The sequence below is a fragment of the Anas acuta genome, chromosome 7, assembly GCF_963932015.1.
Source record: "Anas acuta chromosome 7, bAnaAcu1.1, whole genome shotgun sequence".
NCBI classification, from domain to species: domain Eukaryota; kingdom Metazoa; phylum Chordata; class Aves; order Anseriformes; family Anatidae; genus Anas; species Anas acuta.
The window spans coordinates 28,307,768-28,326,489 of record NC_088985.1 but is presented as its reverse complement, the minus strand read 5'-3'; the positions used below and the strand labels follow the sequence as shown (position 1 = coordinate 28,326,489).

Genomic DNA, 18,722 nt, shown 5'->3' with positions numbered 1-18,722 from the left:
CATTAATCATCATTAGGTTTTCTTTATTATTTAGAGATAAATGTAATTTGTAATTTGGTAATAATTTGGTAATTATTTTATTTGTAATAAAACGGAAGATAATAGTATATTTGTCCTACCTGATAGACATGGAAGGAGAAGAAGTTATTCCCTGATGAGTTTGAGAGAAGGAAGTGAGTAAGAAATGTTTCAGACATACACATACACTGATACACGTTCACCCACCAGCAATCCAACTAATCCCACCAGGGTATTAAGAGAGTTTCAATTCCTGAACATTAATATATGCACTCTGATTCACAGGGTATTAAGAGCAAGCATGCAATAGATCCTCTGCCAGGCAGCTGCTTTTTTTGTGTGTTTAATATCTCACATTTTCAATGCAAATTATACAAGCAATGATATAACACATAATTCGCTAGTTCCCTTTTAACTTCTTACTGTTGGGACCTTGTCCTGTTTCCTTTGAAATCAGTGCTGGATATCCGTTTATTTCACCCACGTCATCAAGAAAGATAGACTATATTCTGGAAACCTGATGACACAGTCTTGACAAAAGCAAAGAGTGTGGCTGAAAGGAAGTCACAATTACAATATCATCAGAACTGAAGAAAAAAATCAACAGATAAGTAGTCCAGACACATTTTATTTTTTTTTTTGTAGCTTAGGAGGATGTGTTGAAGCACAACTTGTGGTGGTGATTAGGTGTGGTGGGGTTGTTTTTATTTTGGGGGGTTGCTTGTTTTGTGACAATACTATGTGAAGTGAAATTTCAAGTAACTTGATGTGTTCTAATTGACAGACCAACAAACTGATTTCTGGAACAGTCCATTAGCCTGTGTTTACCTTTTTTCTTTGACCTATTAGACGATAGATTAATGCAGTCTTATTAGACTGGAGGCCATACCAGCAAGGACAGTCACTGAGCTTGGACTGTTAGGAAAGTACTAACTGGAAGCTCTTGAGCTATTTTCTGAACTAAAGGTTTACATTTTCCTGCCTGCACCTGAACAACCTTGAGTTGTTCTTCTAATTACAGTTCTTATTGAGTTATTTAATAAATTAAATGCAGACATAACTAAATGCAATCTGTAGTCCATCTGTTACTTATTTAGTTACTAAATTTCCAAGTAGAGAGGTATACATGTAAAAGGCAGCTTGTAATCTGTCAGGTAAAAGGAGCTGGATCAGTTTTCATCTTCAGTCACGAGTTTACAGAATCACAGAGTTAGTTAAGAAGTTAGGTAAGAAGTTTAGTTAGGTAAGAAGTTGTTACTTTACAAATGCTTGTTGACCACTCTCAATCACCTTCTAATTAACATGTTTGAAAATAGCTTTCTCTGATCATTTTTGCCTGTCACATTTCCAGAGGTACCTGTCACCTTTCCAGCCTGTAGTTCCTTGCATCTTCCTTCCTTCTCTTCTTTATAAGAGTGACGTTTGCTTTCTTCCAGTCCTCATGAACCTCCACAGATTACCATGATCTCTTAATGATAATGAAGGGTGTCTACACAATGACTTTAGTCAGATCCTTCCATGCAATCATGTCAGAATAAATCAAGAGCAACTCTGCTGAAAGTTGTGAGCCTAAGCACAGTGCAATTGTGTGTGTCTGGGGGGGGGAGGGGGGGAATCCGTCCCAAATGCTGAGTACCTGAGCTGAAAAGAATTGAAGAACAAAGGACAGTTATCTTTTAAATTCTTCAAGGCAAGAAGACCCAAACATAGGCCTTCTCTCTGATGTACATAAGGCTTGTGAATGGTGGGTGCCTAATGCTCTTAATGTGACTCAAAAATGTTATCCTGAATAGTGAATTAGGAATGTTCTACCAATTTTTATTCCAAGAATTAAAGTCATTTCTAAGTTTCCAACATGAACCATTTAAGAGATGAGACAAGTATATTTCATCCACTAAAACCTACCCATAGAAATAGCTTTTGTTTAAAGGCAGAAATGCTGCTTACAAACACCCTCTCACTCTCCTGCACCCCTCAAAAAATAACTTTCTTTAACCAAAAAATACATAGTGATATATTTCAATAAGTACAAATCAAAACTTAGACCAACTTAGATATTGATTTTTATTCCTGACATAACTGGAACAGAGTCTAAGGGAGGGAAATTTCATGGCCATTCTGAGTGCTGTATATATTGATTCTTTTCTTATCCCTGACCCATAGAATGCCTTCAGATACTTTGGTATTTGCAGTTACCATGGTATGTCCTGCATCCTTCCATTAGTAAATAAATCAAAATTCACATTTGCCCAGAGTTGTGTTGTAAGAGGTGGTCACTAACTGTAAAACCCAATCTCAGTTGGGATAATCACAACCTGGGTTTAGATTTTACATTACAGGTTGAACTCTAGTTCTAACTCACCTTTTTTCTCAGTGACAGGAGTTATCTGCAGTGAGGCCAAAACTATCTTTGCCAAGAAATTGAGTTGTTTATGAGCAGATGTCGTGTGTTGGCAGAAGCACCCAAACTAGGGTGGTCACTTGAGACTGTGTGATACGCTTTTCTTAAGAAGCGAAGTGGTGTTGCTGTGTTAAAGTTTGTCATCCTAGGCAAATTCTATATTAGGTGATGAATACTATGTGCATTCAACCCCTTAAAACAGCAAAAAAAAGTCTGTTCCTCTTTCTCCCAAGTGCTGCTCTTCTAACGTGTCCATGGGTTGTTGAGTAGTGTCCTTTCTGTACCAGAGAACCAACTGTTCCTTGTACCTCAGTGCAGTAGCTCCCAAGTAAAGATTAGTCTCTTTAGTCTTTAAATGCATGGCTTTAACATAAATAGTGTCTATAATCCACACCTTGCAGATGGGAATGTTATCTCTTTATAGATGGCTCTCAGGGCATCTATAGCAGATGTTTTGGTGGCTACAGGCAGTTTGTTGACTAGTTGAATTCTATAACAAAACACTTCTATAAAAATATTAACCCTTTGGGAACATTTTCAAACTTATTTTGCAACATAAGGTGAAATACCATGGCTTTTGTTGATTGATGTGATACTAAGTACTGTAAGAAATGCACAGAAAATCACTGTGCATTGTATTTTGGTTATATTGGAATTTTCCTCAATAAATATAATAGAATTTCCCTGGCTGCTGTTTAGGGGAACTAGGAAAAATATGACATACATGTGTCCAATTTCTGGCTACCAAGCCAAGTGCAAAAGCCAAATATTTGAACTGTGTGGGTCTCAAACTGGAAACAGGGCTGTGCTGGCATGGGAAACACTGATGAATTGAAATCCCTGACAACAGGATGAAATGAAGCAGCAAGTACTACTGAAGCTGACATTGCTTCCTGGGACCAATCTGTACATCCAACCTCTGCAGCTTCTTGGAGCATGGCGAGTTGATGCTCTGAGTCCCTCCATTTCTTGTCTCTAAGTGTTCAGCTCTTCTTGGCCAAGCAAAGATTGTGTTATGGAGCTCATAGCTGCAGGACTTGGAGTCATCTGTGCTTGGCATATGCCTATTGTAAGGCAGGAGACTGTTTGCTTTTACCTCTACAAGACAGTCAATGAGGAGTATCACCCAGCACATATGTTCCACTGTATCCTGTGCTGTGACCTCTCCGAGGCATCATTCTCTTTTATGGCAGAGAGCTGTGACCCTTGCAGGGATGGCACATAGTGCGTGCTGGCAGCACAAACTGAATAGCATCCGCAGCCAATCCATCCTCATTTACAGGTTGATTTTTCATATTTAATAGCCTACTCAGATGAGCTGCACAGGGCTGTGTATGAGAGAGGCTAGAAGCTGCTGTGTGCCTGCCAACCAGCTTCCAGCTGGAAAGAGACCTGAGTAATTCCACAAACTACATGAAATGAGTTTAGAATATATTTCCTGCTGCTGTGCCTCTGAAAAGGCAAATAGTTGTTTCATTACTCAGGAGCATTGAATGCCATTCAAGGGGTGTGGAATGGCATGCATATTCAGTTAAAATTGCATGGGGCAGTGAAAAAAAAATTATGCAGATGTGCATAAAATCCACATACACTCCAACAGGCAATTCAGTTGCAGCAAATTAACCAAATAAGCTGTTTCTTAACAGTAACTTACTGTGCTGGCTGATCTTTCAGGCTTTTTATCAACAAATACTGTCAATTTCTGAAGTCCCAAAAGCATAATATCTATGAGATTTGGGCTAATGGGCTCATTCACATTCCTTTCCTCTTCTCAGATTTGTGCTGCTCAAAGAAAATGCCAAATGTTGGTAGGCCAGAAGCTGAATTTAAAGTGGAGCCTAGAAACCTGGTGTAAATACCTCCACTGGCATTTGCAATCTCTTCATACTGCTCAATTTTCCATTATGATTTCAAAGCCATTTAATGAAATGCAGAAGCTTTTCTCCCAGTAGCTGAGATGCTCTATGTTTCAACTGTCAAAGGCCTGTGACACTGTCCCACCTAAAACCTTCAATCAGAAGCAGGAACTAGAACATTGTCAAATTAATGGCTGTGATGAGTTCATCACTGGAACAAAATCAAGGTCAATTTATTGACCCTAGGTTTTTATTCTCTTTGTCTCAGGTGAGCAACACTACAGCTGACACAGCAAAGGTCTTCCCATATACCAGCTTTCCTTCCATCACGTTAGAAACCTTACTAGCTTTTTTTCCACATTTAACAAGCATTCACAATCATAAATTAAAAGAAAAAAAAATACAGTGCTCATTGCACAAAGCTTCTTTCCTTTCTTGTCACTTTTCTGTAAAGATCTGAACACTCAATAAAAAAGAATGTCTGTCATAAACATCATAAAATAGCCCATTCTGTAATCTGTATAAGCTCCACTTTTGGGACACTTTTAAACATCTAAAATACAAGATCCTAAATTTAAGGTCATCGGTAAAGGCAAAATGCAAAATGGTCTTAATGTACTTCTATGTAGAGTAGCTTTTTGGAAAATTTTCCTGTCAAACATAAGTTGCAGGTGACACTGTAGGAGGTTCCTACAGAACACAGGCATGGTGATGAAAGGGTTTCTTCTGACCCTTTATATTGTAAGGATTCCTTACAATATAAATTTGTATATATGTAAAAATCATTAATCACCATAACAGATCACTGTCAGTAGCTTCTGAATGAACCTTTCTCCCATCTTTGGATACCATTGTTTCTGTGAAGTCTTCATGTCCCACAGTTTTTATGTTATGGGGTTACTAAACAAGTTGTTCGTTTAGATAATCCATTGCTCTGGGAATCTCTACCCAGCTCCCCTAGCAAGTGATTTTCTGAATACTCTTTATGCCCCTTTATCCCAGCTGAATAATGCAGTCTGTATAAAGCTTTTTTCTTGCAATACCATTGCTAGACTGAACACTAAAAATACCTTATATAATCACAACAGGGTTCATACGATAATGTAAGCAAGAACAATAGGGATGATCTCTGTTTTGAATTGCATGAAATCATTTGGCATCTAAACCGCTCAGTTTTGAACTATGTGAAAATATAATTTGACTTTATTTTTTCAACAAAGCATGCTGCACACAAGAACCATCTCTGCTATGAATTAAGGAAAAAACTTGCTTACATTTCAATAAACATCACAAAGATCCCACTACAAAAGTTTTTGCTTAAGTGCTGCCTTTTAATACTAGGTCATCCATCCCACCACGAAGTTCAAAATGTATTCTTATAATTGTGTGCATATATTTTCACTTATGAAGACTGCTGCTGCAGAAAGCCCTCTAATGTTGTTGAAAAAATCACATGCTGAGCTGAAACCACAGAACTTTGTTTCCTCTGTTTTGTGGGAAGCCATGTCATACAATGGCCTTTCATATTGTCATCCAGGCAGAACCCTTTCCATGACAATGAGATAACAATGCCCTTGAAGCTTTTCTTGTTTGTCTAAGTGAAACATTGAATATTTAAGAAAATGTCAGACATATCCACAGCTTGCAGAAAGGAACAACAAAGGAGCGTTTATTATTTATTACAGTAGGACACAATTGTGATGCCAGGACTTTGTTGTTGTAGATGCTCGTAAAACACTGACAGAGGAAGTTTGGAGGGATAGAGCTGTTAGTGACCTAACAGGCAGCACTGGGGGTGCTAACCCAAATAGAGACAGGAAAACAGTGGAAGGGAAGCTAAAGAGAAGCTTTAAAAGGTGCATAATTTATGTATAATGCAAAGGGGAGTTCAAAGTTTTGCAGGATGCAGTACTCCACCTGAAATCTGTGCTGCATGTTTATCACACAAGGGAACTGCGTTAATGTTGTAGCTCATCTGATGGGTCAGAACCAGACACAGCTGGATCTTGGTACAGGGGTGACAGAAATACTAAACCGAAAAAAAAAAAATAAATAAATAGGGTCTCAGTGAAGAATGAACTCCAGTGAAGAAAGCATCTTAGGAAACTCTGTTTTGCTTTATAGCATTGCATGAGCAGAAAAGCAAGTTAAATTTATTGCATATATTATCTGTGTGTAATGACTCATTCTCTTCTGGAGGAATGCAATCAGACTTGCAATGCACTTAAACATTACACTAAAAATATCGCTTTACCATCTACGCTCTGTCATACAGAAATATTTCTTGAAACTTTTTTTAAAACAATGACACATATTCCTACTCAGTTCATCAGATCAATAGGCTCTGACTGCTTCTAAAGCTAAACAGCTGCATAGGGGCCTTAATGATTAAGCCTTAAAATATTAGGTGGCCCCATGTTCTTGCTAATTTGATTTTAATATTGTTTTGTGCATCACACTGAACTTGATGCTTCCAGCTAACTACAGAAGAACAGCATGAGGAGGAAGGGAGGTAAATGGGGAGGGAAGTATGTATTGGTAAATGTCTGTATGGTAGACTCTATAACCAAAGGCCGCCTGATTTGGTAATATGCTGAGCTGCACTTTGTGTCTTTGTGAATCCCAGCCTGACTGTCTTTCCACAGTAACACTGGATTGAAACAGTCTATTGATTTTAAAGAAAGGCAGTTGTCTCAAAGGTCTCCTAGACTGGTGAGAAGCATAGCCCAAGGAAAGGTAAGAAAGAGGCTCCAACCACCAGCATATTCCTTACTTTAAATGATTAAGGTCACAAAGGTGATCATTTGTGAGACACAAATTGGTAAGAAGCCAGACTCTCTTAAATCTACTGCTTGTGGCATTATTTTAAACTGTGACAGATACTGATTTGATAAGGACTTGTCCTTTGAAAACCTTTTCCATTCTGCTGTATTTTCTTCTGTTTGTTTTTGTCAAAGAAATGCCAAGTTAATCAAAATGTAACCCTTTTCCAAAGCCTATGTAGTTCATCTGTCTGAATGTTAACTGACCCTTGGCATTTTCTTTTAACCAGCTTGGCACGCTTATTTCAAGAAAGTCTACATAGCCAAAGTCTGTGTCTGCTCCTTTATGGGGATTGCTTTGGGTCAGATCAGTCAAGGAACCCAGAGTCTCTCCTCTGAGCCTGACAGCCCTAAATTCTCAAGAGATCTGAAGGCTCCCAGGCTGCAGGAGGTTTCTTCCTTGGTGGTAGAGCCCCATATTCAGTTCAGGCAACCTGAACAATGCTCTCCAGGAGTTAGCTATGGTCAATAAGGAAGAAGAAAGCTTAAAGCCTTGGGAGTGAGATGGCCTAGATGTTTTGGGATTGCCTTTAAAGGAAAAAAAAATAAAAAATCTGATTAGAAAGCATGATTAAAAAATATATATAATGTTTTAATGATCTTTCATGACTATTTGTGAGGATCAGAATTTTCGTTTTACATTCCAACATTACTTTTCCCTTCAAAATTCAAAATAATGGACTTTCTTGCTGTACACAAGTTATGATTAACCAGGCACTGGAATAGGCTCCCCAGGGAAGTGGTCATAGTATGAAGCCTGTGAGAGTTCAAGAAGCATTGGCCAATGTTCTCAGACATAAGGTTTGATTTCTGGGTGGTTCTATGTGGAGCCAGGTGTTTGACTTCATGTTCCTTATGGATTCCTTCCAAATTGGGTTATTCTATGATTCTATGGATCCTTTCAGGGAATTAAAACCATTATTGTTTGAACAATGCTGGGAGAAGGCTGTGTGCTCAGACTGTTTCAAAAAAGCACAAAATTCTGTTCATGGTGTTTTGCAAACAGGAAGTACAGGATATGTTTATAATTTTGATGTGTTTTAATTTTAAAAACATTATTGCACTATAGAAGAAGCCAAAGGGCTGATATAAACCCCTTTATGCAACCATATTTGGTCATATCATGTTTATATGAATATTACATGTGGATATCAGAAACTTATTTTTAGATGACAAGTGAGACTTAGGTAGTTTAAAAATAGCCAGGGGTAAGGACTATACTGTCTTTTTAAAAGACAAAGTACAGCTGTTGCATGAGCAAACATAAACAAGTCTCTCCCTCAGAAAAACTGAGTTCTATAAATATGTAAGCAAGGTCATAAAAACAAACATACTGCAAAGAAAAATTATTCTGATTTAAGTATATGTGTCAGCAAACTCACTGCTTATTCTGTATTCAGATTGGTGACATAAGAAAAGAAAGACATTTGGCAGCAATGTTAGACAGTTGCAGTTCTGCAAATTTTAAGAATTTCTCCTCTGCTTTGCAGAAATGAAGTGGGAAAGCAGACATACAGAAAAGCACTGTAAGAAGGGCAGGTCCTGAAGCCAGTCAGCCACTAGCAGCAGAGTTGATCAGCACTGAAAGATCTAGTAGAGAATGGATGGTTTGGTTGGGTCACCTAATGAATGAATAGATGGTGACATGAACCAAATGTTGTTTTCTGTGGAAAGGTTTTCATTTTAGCAAATATACTTGCATTAGTTAAAGAATCTATATTTAGAAAGGTGGTGGCCCCAAAAAATAACATATCTGGAGGTTTCTAGAGTATTAAGATATCTGAACGGCCTACGTTTTCTATAAAAGTTACATGTGTTTTGGTAATCAGATAGTAGGGTACCTTCCACTCAGTTTGTTACTATATGTTTTGACTAACTGAATGAAAGTCACTTTGATGGGCAAAACTGTTGTTTCAAGAGAGAAGCCCTATGACTTTTAAATTGCTTGCAATTACAATTTCATGCCATTGTGATGTAAATGCATGGGAGGTCATGCTGACTAATGGGAGATGGCACCTGAGTCACAGAGTCATGAACTAATAAGCAAGTAATTATATGGGTTGTAATTAGCTCTTTTGGGGTATGAAAAGGGCTAAAAAGAGGAGAGGATGCTTTTTAGAGCCATTCCACAAAAGACCATCTTCATCTTCCCTATTTCTGAAATCCCAGAGTTTTGAGCAAGAGAGAAATCATTCCTTGTTGAAAATATTTTTTTGATTTTAGCACTAAGGTTAGTTAGCTTACTGGAGGAGGGGGGATTGCCAGGGAAACACGGCTCTATAGCAATTTAATGTGAGGCTTTTTAGAAGAACACAAGATACTTTACTGAAACCAGAACATTCATTAGAAATTTAGCTAAGCTATTATAAAGAATGAAGGAAATGGTGATCAGGAAAGCAGTATAGAAAGGAATTTAAGAGTAGTGGGATTTTAAATAGAAATTATAGGATTTATAGGTTTCTGACATAAAGTTATCACTACAAAATCTAATTGCTAATACACCTCCATCTAACCAAAAGGAATCCATTCCCAAGCAAACTATAAACCCCACAGCCAGCTGAATTTTGATGCCCAAAAGAAAGAACTTATTTCTCTGAAACATTGGCTGCTCCAGCACTAGCCTCTAGCTTAAAATCCAAAGATGTCACGGCACACATTGCTAATCCACATCTTTTTTTGTCTCAAAACCAAAAATACTGGGTTTTTAGCCTGTGAGAGTCTCTTTTGAAAATGTAAGTAAACCATTTTTCACTTCCAGACTGCAGAGTTTCATGTAGCCCATGAAGCTGTCAGTGACCAAAACAGTTACTTCTGACAGATGACCATTCACAACCACCTTTATTGTACCTCTTGACTACAAAAAGTTATTGTGAGGCTCACTGACAGATTTAGTGAGAAACTCTAGGCCAAGCCCAACTGGGGAGAGAAACCCACAGACTTGAGTTTTTTGGATCAAACAAAAGACAAATGCTTATTTATACTTGCCTACATGAAAGAGAGAGAGAGAGAAATGAACTTCGAGTCTAACAAGCTGATATTTTTCATAAACTATTCAACTCAGTGTGGATATGAAAGAGTTTTCAATACTAAGTGATTCTTTTGGTATTAAGAGTGCCTCAGTGCCTTTTCTCCTGGGAATATTGCATTTTTAATAAATAGCCTTTTCTGGAAGCAAGATGAGTAGTACCATTTGTAATTCCGAGCAAATAGTAGTTTTAATTAAGAGCACAATCCCCCCATGCCTTAATTTGATAGTCCACAACACTGGTTTCACTGCATTTGTCATGTTCATTATTAATCTGCAAAATGAGCACTCACAAGACAAATGAGAGGAAAATACTCATAGGGTACATGTAATTAGCACACAACTTATTATGAATTGTGATGATCTCCTTGATAATTAATCAGGCTTACAGTTGATGTTTGGAGACAGTCCAGCCATGAGATATTTCATCAAATAAGACCAAATTCCTCTGGGAATATACAAAGACATACTGACAAATGGGTAGGCAAAAACTGCAGGTCTAAAAGAAACATTGTCTAATACTCGTTAACTTGGGCTTTAGCCTCAACTAATCAAAGTTCGAATTGTTTTATCTCAGGCTTCTGCAGAGAGGACAGCCTTGTGCTTCTTGGCGGCTGAAGCACTTGAAGGACTCGATGGGGCAGCTCTCCTGCTGCATTGATTTGCCTTCAGGCGAAAATGCAATAGACCACATGCAGAGGGACAGAGTGCAGTTACCTGTGAAGGGATGATAGAGCTGTGCAATAGTAAGGACTTGGATCTTCTCCCATACAGAAGTGCTTACCTTTCTTGGGCTGTTTTTTGTTTTTGTTTTAAATTTGTTTTTCCTCTCTCTCTCTATTAAAATGCAACTGAAGAAGTGTTAAGTAGGCTTCTCAGCAACAAGCTGGAGCCACCAGCCAAGATAAAGGGGCTGAGACCAGTGTGGATTCAGCCCCACGAGTACCCTGCTACCAGAGTGCCCTTGGTGGGGTGCACGCCTCTTGGAGCTAAACCATTATGAGGAGAGACCTCCAGTCACCTTCAGTCACCTCCAGCCTCTTGCAACATCTGGTCTGGGCATCAGAACAATGTAAGACTGGTCTGAAGGGTATTTCAGCTCATAATTATTTTTCTGGTATTCAATGCATGTTGTGCCTTCCCACTGGCATCCACAGAGGAGGGAATTTGGCCATACATGGTTTTATGTTGGTGTGTTCCTTTATTTGGCCTCTGCATGCTATCAGTTAACACCACAATTGTCGTCAGCTCCAACGGTAACACAAGACCCAGGCCATTTAGGAGCAGTTAAGTGATGTCAGTCTGTGCCTTTGCTGGGATTAAGAGTAACTGGAACTGACTTTAATTTATTTGTTTTATCTTCCCTCCTACCACACTCTTAAGCACCTGCCTCATAAAATCCCTGCATAAATGATTAAACACATAAGGCCCTCAAAGCTGTAAGAATGCTGCAAGATGACAAAGAAGAGAGTGACAGTAACTGTTCATGTGTCATCAAACAATCCTCCATCCAGGGCACACAGATACGGATGAAAAAGCCTACCATCTGTCACTAACAAATACCCAAACATTATCCAGTGGTGCAGCAAAGCTCTCTGTGTCTCCGTTTTGTGATATTCATCAGCTATTCCCACTCCATTTATTATGTACAATACATTTTGAGTGTGTAGGTTGCAATGCAATGCTGAGCCCGTAGAAGCCAGCCAACCTTTGCCTTATCTCTCACAAAATAGATTAACATTTCTCTGTATTATGGCTTATTTACCATAATTGCTTTATACATGTGTGGCCAACATTGAATTGCTTTTTTCAGGCTTCCCTTTAGAAAAGTAGACTTCTGATGACTTGTTTCTCCCACTTTGCAAAGTCATTAAGACAAAATGTCCTCTTCAGTATTTCACTGGTAAATTTGCAGTCTGTCTCTATTACCACATCAGTGCTGTTAAAGACATGCTACAATTTGTATTCAACTTGCATGAAAAAAAAATGAATGTGAGGTATTACAGGTTGTTGCATTCATGAAGCTTTTATACCTGGAGAGAGAACAATGCTCAGATTTGATTAAAATTGTATTTTCTGGCCTTGCCACATCAAACTGTTAAGCACTTTAGACATGTCCAAAGCACATTAACCTGCTAAAGCTTGGCACAGCTGCACCGAGCTGCTTCTGCTGAAATGATGTTAATGTTTAGTTTGCACAGCACATACCGTAAGTGACTGTGGCAGGACACCTCTGCTTGCTTGAGGAGATTTTCATTTTACCACTGTAGGGAAGAATTGGGGAGGACCTTTGGACTTGACTCTAGACTGGAGGTCATGTCTCTACATCTGGCTGCTGAAAAAGCGCCTGATGGAGCTGTTGGACAGCCAGTAAATGAAATCAATAAAGCATAAGCCAGCTTACCAAACAAATTATTGCTCTACCTCTTGTCAGAGCTGTTCATGTGCTTAATGTATTTGTAGTGGAGTGATTTCTTTTCAGTTCTACTGGGTACAAACAGCCTTTCAGGGCAGCAGAGGTTTGGCAGCAGGCACAGTCTGTGAATTATAATGCTCCGGTACTGAGAGTAGGACATCGGTCCATGCAAAGCAGCCAGGGCCAGCCAGGAGGAGGGAGCCCTGATGGTCTAGTTGCCTAGAAATGCAGGTCCAGCTCTCTGCCCTTCCACACAGTGGAGGCCCAACTGTTCTCACATTTGTGATGCTCCACCTTAGCAAATGCTGCCTCTGCAACGTGCTTGCTGAATAGCTGAGGCTAGCAGGCACCTCTGGAAATCATCTACTCCAGCCCCAGTCAGAGCAGCATCAGCTACAGCAGGCTGCTCAGGACTCTGTCCTGTCAGTCCTTGAGTATCTCCAAAGATAGAGACTTCACGCGTCTCCAGACAACCCACTCCAGTGTTAAACAGGAACCCTGCTAGAAAGAACCGGTATTAACAGAAGTGCCTGAGATGAACCGTGAGACAGGCCTGGGCTTCTGCCCCCTGGGTTTTCTTCTCCAAGGCTGGTATACTATCAGGCTAATGGGAGTAGTATATTTTATATTTTGGTCACTCCTCCTAGGAAAGGAAAAAGAAAGAAAGAGAGAGAGAAAGAAACTGTTGCTTTTAAGCAGATTGCAGAAAGATGAAAGTTATATTTGGTAAATAGTTTTTTTAGAAATGAGTAAATGATTTATTTTCCCTTAAAACTGATTACTAATATTTATTCCATCCAGTTTTGGTTGGAAATAATTATTTCAGCATTTTGATTTTTTCTTTGTCATTTTTCTCAACTCATAAGAGCAGAATGCATAGCTGAAATAGAAATACTGTTCTCTGCACAATTTGTAAATTCAAAAAATTTAGCTAGCTATGAAAGGCCAAACGTAAGGTGCAATTAGTGGTTCTGTTTGAAAAATACAAAGGCTTTGAAAAGCCACAGATCAACAGAAGGACTAGAAAACATGCAGGGGCAAAATGGGGAGGAAAAAAAAAAAGTCACAGGAAAAGCAATTTGGTTAATTTCTTGGTGATTTAAAATTATTTTCTTTGTAATATTTTGAAAAGGCTGAGCAATTCTTCCTTTAGAAAATGAAAAATTATGTCCACAGTGTCTGTCTCCCTGCAAAATCCTTAAGATAAACTCATGCACACATTTTCATTGAGCACCAGCAGTAGGCAATGGTGTTTTCCTTCCACATACTGTCTGTGGGAAAAGGTGAGAAAAGTCATCTCGGTTCCTGGGACAGCAAAGGAGGCAAACAGGGCCTTTGAATCCCATGGAATATGTAATGACTATATCTGAGAGGTGATTATGCAGCAAGCAAGGTAGAGAGTGTCAACTGAATCACTGAAGTAATGGCAAAATAAATAAATAAAGGTAAAAGGTTACACAGACAGAACAGGACTCATTTCCTCCTTGAATGTGAAGGAACAGGCAGTAAAGTTAATTAACTTCTTCTGAGATGGATGGGCTCCACAGTGTAGTCTCCCAGCCATCAGGGAAGTCACCCTGCTCAGCGTTTGTTCAACTAATTGCAATTAGCAAACAAGTGATCTTTCTCATCAATTGATTAGGCTTCCTCAGTGTCAGGGTAGTGATGGCTACCTGACTTCCCTGTGTTTTTTTCCCATGCTTTGTTAATAGTTGCCTCATTATCGATAATCACTGAGCTATACTCCCATCCCTTCGGTCAGCAAAGGAGCCTCCTTGGGCTTTGCCACACTCCAGGCATTAATTAGCAGGTATGAAGCTGCTGTCCAACCTGGAAGTGGTGATGCGTGAGATTATCTTGCCTCAGAGGCCCTCATAGGGATGCCTGGATCACTTACACTGAGAGACTGTGAACCCCATATATTGACTGAGGATATTTTCTATTAACCACTAGAAACAGTGGAGAAGACTCACAGTAGAAGAAAGCCAAAAATTATGCTGCTGCTCTGAAGAGTTTAAGAGCTCATCTGTCAGTGCTACGCCAGGTCTCCAGCTCCTCTGTGTCAGTGCTGTTCCATGGACTTAGCCCGCACACTCTCACCTCAGTGAAGCATCTGACACCATGACAGCTTATATTCTCTCTTCCGCTGAGCACATTTTTGTCCATTAAAACTGATAATGGATTATAGATTGAGCTCAAAATTCCTTCTCAGCATTAACAGCTCCCTTAATTACAAGCTGATAATCCAAAACCAGATCCCACCACTAACATCAAGTATTATACCGAACAAACTGTCCTTTCTAGGGAGAACTGAGCAGGATCTATTTCCAAACATTGTTCTTTATGACTGTAAGTAAACATGTGAAGACAGCTTTGATGAAGGGCTTTAACATATACCCTAAAACAGTTTGTCACATCAACTGTAAATACCAGGACATTGTATTTTATGGTACCAGGAGCTTTATACTTAAAAAGGTAAAAAGTTGCCCGACTGTAGATGCTCTAAAATCTTCTGTAAAACTTAGTCTCTGAATTTTGTTGTGAAGCAGATTTCATCCTTACTGAAGTGGCCGTTTTTAGTCAAATTCCAAGAAAATGTAAGGTCTGAGTCAGAAATCAAAAGATAATTTTTTTTCTCTCATTTGTTACATGCAATCACCACATTCACCGGCTTTATATTATTGTCATATACAAAGTCATCATGTCTCATCTGTCTATATTTACTCATTTATCACGTACTTAAAATCATAAGTATGATTTTACTGTTATTGCAGGAGCCTACACTCTCTGGCACAAGTTCCCCAAATTCTCATGATTGCCAGCTGATGTCTGCCGATCTCCATACAAGACAGCAGGTAAGTGTAAAACAAAACACTGTCATGCCCTACACAACTATCTGTGTATTCCATTGCACACTTTAAACATCAGTTCTTAGCACAGAAATTAGGTAATCCCTTTCCACTTCAACAAAGATCTATAGTGAATTCTATGGACTGTCAAATCTGTTTCACTACAACACTTTTCATTTAGGAAAAAAATGCCTTTGCTCATTTCAAGTCTCAAAGCAGATTATCTTCACTCAATGTGGAAAGCAGTAATGATGGACTAGGAGAGAAATCAGGACTGGGTTCTGTATTTCAGAACAAATGTTCTCTCTTTATTCCTGTCCTGCTCCTCAGCCAGTCCATTCACCACGCTGCTATAGAATGTGTCTCAGCCCAGAGACTCTCATTTACTGTAGCAAATGAGGCAATAAATCTAACATGTCATAACCCAAAGCCAAGCAAAATACGGAGGCCTGAATCTTCCACCAGAGTAAATCTGCACAGCTGGAGTATATCCTCTATTCAGTTTTCATTAATATCAGCTGAGGATATGACCAAAGTAGTATAGATCCTATCACTAAAGCTGTATTGTGGAATTTTTATATGGGTTTTATTCATGTGTGTTGGTAGGTTAGAAGAGCTGGTCATAATGCATATCAAAGCTTGGACCTCTTCATAATGACACCCTCTTTTCTTCTTCCTGTAAACATCGCATGGGATCTTGTGTGCCTCTCCTATTAACGTCTCCTGTCCTTGTAAACATCTAAGAATAAATTCCAGAGAGTTCACAAGGCTCCGAGGACCTACTGCTTCAGCCTGGACCAGAGTTCAGTTATTTGTTGGGGGGAGACTGCATATGAATGAAAATGTGTCTTGGGAAGTAATTTTTTTGCTTTGAGTAAGCAGGGAAATAAAATTTTCTAGATAAAAGCAGATCTACCTGACATATCCCTTCCCAATGTCATTTTCCCAATCAATTGGGACTGGTGTCCCAGGCCATCTGCTTCCTTCTGCTAGCTTCTCCACCTGAAGGTAAGAGAAACACAGCACAAGCCATCACAGCAGAATAAATGACTGCACAGACTCGTTGTGTCTGCTTATAATCAAACTCTAATTGCAACAGCCAAGGGAATGAGAAAAATATTGTAGTAAATAGGTCAGGGAGAAAATAATTTCTTCTGAAGATTTCCTACTCTGTTTGAGTAAAGCCTAAATCATGATGATCCTGTCATTCTTCATGCAATTGAGCTTCTGGAAGTTCTTTACATCCTGGAGCTACAATGTCAGCACATCCACATATGTTCACGTTTTCTCTGCAAAACTTTGCTGCAGTTGCTGCTTGCCTTCATGCCGGCTACCATACGCAATCAGGCTGCATTGAGGATGAAAGGTATTTTTAAAAAGGGAGAACCTAAAAATCCATTGAAAGTCTCTACTAATCTCCTCTACACTTGTGTTACAGCTGTGCAATAATTTCCTGGACTCATTATTATGGAAGCAGTTTGTGGCCATATTATGCAGTCCAGCAGTTACCAACACTGAGTCTTCATTCACTTGTAAATGATACATCATCTCCATTTCCACATGCATAAGAAAATGATTCTATTAATACGATTACACTTCTGACGTTTCCTAACTAAGGCAGCCTGTCACAGCATCTGCAAATCCCAGAAAAATGTGCTGTTTCCCTTCATTTTCACACATGTAATCTGCTTTAACTCCATTGTTTGTGTTCTAACTTCCAGAGAGTTGTGTTGCATGGAGGAGGAATGTGGGTGAGATGAAAAGTTGAGGACTGTAACAGCACCTGTACCCTATCAGATCAAGAGTCACTCCAGTCAGAGTCCTGTAGGTGTAGTAGGGAGCAGAAACCTAGGGAGGAATCAGACAAGAAATGTGTAGGGACATCTTTCCAATAGTATATTGTTTCAGTTTCCCATGTAGACTTGGAGACTTTCTGTATTGGAAGATTCGTTTGTTCTGTCATGTTTAATAGTTGTAGTTAAAACTTTCTTCCACCAAACCTGTTCAATTTACATCAAGACCATCTCTCCTTTTGCCTTGCCTTCAGCCTGGAGTAAAAGCAGCTTTTTTCTCCAGCTGAAGAGATCAAGTCTATTTAATATCTCTGTATAAAGAAACCATTTGATATCTGTGATCATCCTTCTCTTTTTCTTTGTACTGTTCCATATATCCTCTTTCAGGATTTTCTTGCAATATTTTCTTTTCAATTTATCTTGGCTTTTACAAATTATCTTTAAAAAGTAAAAATAGTATTTTAAAACATTTTTAATATCAAAATATCCCATTACATAATGGGAAATAAGTGGCACATTCACCGCACTTGAAGGATACATATAAGATAGGATTAGAAATTCATCGATATCTCCTGGCACCACAATGAGAAACCTTTCTATCTGCCATTCAGTTTAACCAATATTTACACAAATGAAAGTCAAATAGAGAGGAAAAAGAAAATAAGAGGAGGAAACATCTACACTTTCTTTCTTCTTTTTTTTTTTTTTTTTCTGAACAGTTCCAATCCTAACCTATCTTCTGTTCCCATATAAGAATCCCTTACCACTGTAGAGAATGGCGAAGGTTATTATTAACTAGGAGAATGTGCAATGCCCTAGAAAGTTTCTTGGAAAGGGACCTATTCCCAAGTTCCTTTCTGTCTTTTAAACTGCTTGTTACTTTTGGAACAGCGCATTGTGATGTCCTTGAAATGACAAATCTATCAGGCATTGGAAACTATTTAGAAACCATCTTTACTAGCTATGTAAACAGAAAGTTGATTCCTTTTGCTCAAAGCTATGTAATGAGGAAGTGGGCAAGGAAAGCAAGAGCATTTCACAGGACTACAGCAGAAGTCTCAAGACTCATGAACACTGGAGTGTTACACAGTGCTGCATAAGGTCTTTTTACATTGTCCTGTGCCTTGGCATGCTGCAGGCACTGAGGGGATGCAGTGTCACTCTCCTTTATGCATAGTGTTGGTCTGAGGCAACCACTTCATTTTCCTGATTTGCCTGCAATAAGAGAAGGGCAAAAATGTTTTAGGTGATGGCAAGGTGAACTTCAATACTGCTTTGTTTCAGAACTGCTCTCTTGCTTGTCCTTTATACTCCCCTGCTCTGTTGATATTTTTTCCTCAGTCATAGCATGAATATCTCATTTTGACTGCTTATTCCCTGAAGCTAAAATTCAAACCCTGCCTTCTTGCCCTTGTTCACCTCCCAGCCTTCCTGGCATTTCTCTCTTTTTGCACAAATCTGTACCAACAATAGCTGCTCCATCCTCATATTCCTTCATGTCTACCTCAATGCCTCTCACTCAATCTCTCCACCATTGAATGT

General features: G+C 39.0%; 1 long non-coding RNA gene across 3 annotated transcripts in view; it reads right to left on the bottom strand.

Annotated features, from left to right (window-relative positions):
• Positions 1–643: 643 nt before the first annotated feature.
• The window catches only part of LOC137859460 (uncharacterized), a 50,199-nt gene continuing 32,120 nt past the window's right edge, over positions 644–18,722 (bottom strand). For all 3 annotated transcript variants that reach the window (XR_011098300.1, XR_011098301.1, XR_011098302.1), the window contains one exon: positions 644–18,395. This is a non-coding gene — a long non-coding RNA (uncharacterized lncRNA). The remainder of the gene's footprint in view (positions 18,396–18,722) is intronic.